Here is a 3,003-nt window from a genome sequence, read left to right on the forward strand (position 1 = left end):
GAAAATAGGGTTTAAAACTCTGTGTATCAAGTTTTTGGCGCCGTTGCCGGGGACCAAATTTTTACCTTTGGTTTTCGGCGAAATTACTAGACTAAGACCTTACTGATTTGTCTTTCTGCTTCTTCTTTGCGTGTGTTTCAGGTGCATGTCAAGAAGATCTACAAGAAGAAACAACACCGAAGAACTAGTTGCTTTGTCAGCCGCAGAGCTCTCTTTGGCAGAAAGAACAAACCGCAAGAACAGAAAGTTTCAATCCGTCAACATGGGTGACAACAGAAACAATGAGGATATGGCTGCCGAGTTGCAGCAACTTCGACAACAGTTGGGGCAGTTGCTCCGTGCTCAACACGAAAGAGCCGCGCCGCCACAACCGTCCATTGGGGACAAGGACAACCCGCATGTGTTCTACACCAACCGAGCGGCGATTGTTCCTCCCACCATCCCGAGACAAGATTTTGAGATCAAGCCACAGATGATCTCTCTAGTGAAGCAGCACCTATTTCACGGTCTCCCAGCTGAGATTCCGATGGACCACATCGAGAATTTTGAGGAGATATGTAGCACCACTGGTTCAAATGGGATACCGCCAGACTTTCTGAAGTGCAAGCTCTTTCCCTTCTCTCTTGCGGATAGAGCTTCACGTTGGCTGAAGTCATTGCCACCTGGGTCTCTGACATCATGGGAACAGTGTAGGTCTGCGTTTCTGGACCATTTCTACACCAAGGCTAAGACCGCTGCCCTGAGGAACAAGATTTCATCGTTCCAACAGCACACTGGAGAAGCCTTCTGCGAGGCTTGGGAGAGGTACAAAGAGTACCGTAGAGAGTGTCCGCACCATGGATTCAGTGATGAACAGATTCTGGGCATTTTCTATGATGGAGTTAACTGGGACTACAGAAACGCTCTCAACTCGGCCAGCAATGGGGATTTTATGACAAAGTCTAAGGAAGGAGCATATCAGTTGATTGAGAACCTAGCTGCAAGCTCCAGCAACAAGGCTCCTGAGTATGACAGGTCCGTGAAGGTCAACAGTGTCGATACGCAAAAGATTGACGAGTTGACAGCCAAGGTGAACCTTCTTCTGAAGGGGAGCCAGAAAACTGTCCATTTTGTCGATGAGACCGGAGACATGCCGCTAGCTCAGGAGATTTGTGATGGAGAGGATGAAACAATGGAGGTTAATTATGTGAGTGGGCAAGGTTTTGTGCAGAACAGGGGTTTCAACCCGAACTACAGAAGCCATCCGAATTTGTCCTACAGAAGCACCAACGTGGAGAATCCTCAGGATCAGGTGTATCCGCAGCAAGGAGCTCAGAATCAGATGGGTTATCAGAAAACCTTCTCAAACAACTTCCAAGGCAAACAGTTTGTGCCCACTCAAAACCGTTTCCAAGGGGGGAACCAGCAGGCATATACAAGCGCTCAGCAAGCACTGCCTTACACCAACCAGCAGTTGGGACCTTCATCTGCTAGCAGCTCTCAGGATGAGCTGAAAAACATGATGCAACAACTCTTGGTGAATCAACAAAAAGCTTCAGTGGAAATCAACGCTAAGGTCGATACCATGTACAATGACCTTAATGGGAAGTATGAGGCAGTAATGTCACATGTGAAGAAGCTTGATGTTCAGGTTGCACAGACTGCTGAAGCCGTGAAAAGAACTCCTGGGACTCTGCCCGGAAAAGGGGAAGCAAACCCGCGGAACGAGTATGTCAATGCGATTGAGCTAAGGGGAGGAAAGAAGTTACCCCCTAGAGAAGCACCATCCGCTAGGCTTGACAAGGGCAAGGGTATTGCTGAAGAATACCTTCCTCAACATGCTGCTGAGACTCCACCGTTGAGTCAAAAAGAAGCCGAAGCATCCGGCGAGCATGTGCTCCCACCCAGCGAGCACGTGCTCCCGACTCCCGATCAGACCGTTCCTACTGAGGTACCTCCTGCACGCGTGTACACCCCTAGGGTTCCTTACCCTGTTCCTCCTAAGAAATCTCGCAAGGATTTGGAGGATGCAAAGTGCAAGGAGATGTTGAGAGAATTGACGGTAAAACTACCCCTAGCTGATGCTGTTCAGATGATACCTGCTTTGAAGAGATATGTGAAAGGGTTAGTTTCTGGGAGAGTGTCAGAGGAAGAGAACGTGATGATGGTTTCAAGAGAGTGCAGTGCTGTGCTGCAAAACAAAGTGCTAAAGAAGAGAGATGATCCAGGGCGATTTGTCTTATCCGTGAGAATCGGTAAAACGATTTTTGCAAACTCCCTCTGTGATCTAGGTTCCAGTGTGAACCTTATGCCATATTCAGTGGCTAAAAGGCTGGGATACACGAAGTTCAAGTCTACACGGATTTCGTTAGTATTCGCGGATAGATCCACCAAGCGCCCCATAGGAGTGTTGGAGGATTTACATGTCCAGATAGGGGACACGCTTATACCAGCAGACTTTGTGGTTCTGGAACTTGAAGAAGAACCACGTGACCCCCTGATCTTAGGTAGATCATTCTTATGCACAGCTGGTGCGATTATAGATGTGCAAGGGGGAGCGATCGATCTCCAGCTGGGGGATATGATTGCAAGGTTTGAGATGAATAAGCTGCTCAAGAAACCTATGATAGATGGTCAGACTTTTGTGGTTGATGATGGTTCAGAGGTTGCACATGAGGTTACCGATGAAGTTCTCACTCTCGACCCGTTGGAGGTTGCCTTGACAAAGGCAGAAGGAATGTTGGAAGAAGACGCGGAGCACATGCTCGCAGGACGCGAGCAACCCGATGCACATGCTCGGCGAACTGAGAACAAAAGAAAAAAAGATGCGGAGCACATGCTCGCAGGACGCGAGCAACCCGATGCACATGCTCGGCGAACTGAGAACAAAAGAAGAAAAAGAAAAGAGCGATTGGGCTAGGTAAGTTTAATGAATTTCAGGCCCAGGCCCAGACCGATTTTAGTGATTTTTAGACTCGATTGCTTTATTATCCACCACGTCGGAGGCGCCGCCTTGCCCGTTCG

This window comes from Camelina sativa, chromosome 8 (genome assembly GCF_000633955.1).
Source record: "Camelina sativa cultivar DH55 chromosome 8, Cs, whole genome shotgun sequence".
NCBI classification, from domain to species: domain Eukaryota; kingdom Viridiplantae; phylum Streptophyta; class Magnoliopsida; order Brassicales; family Brassicaceae; genus Camelina; species Camelina sativa.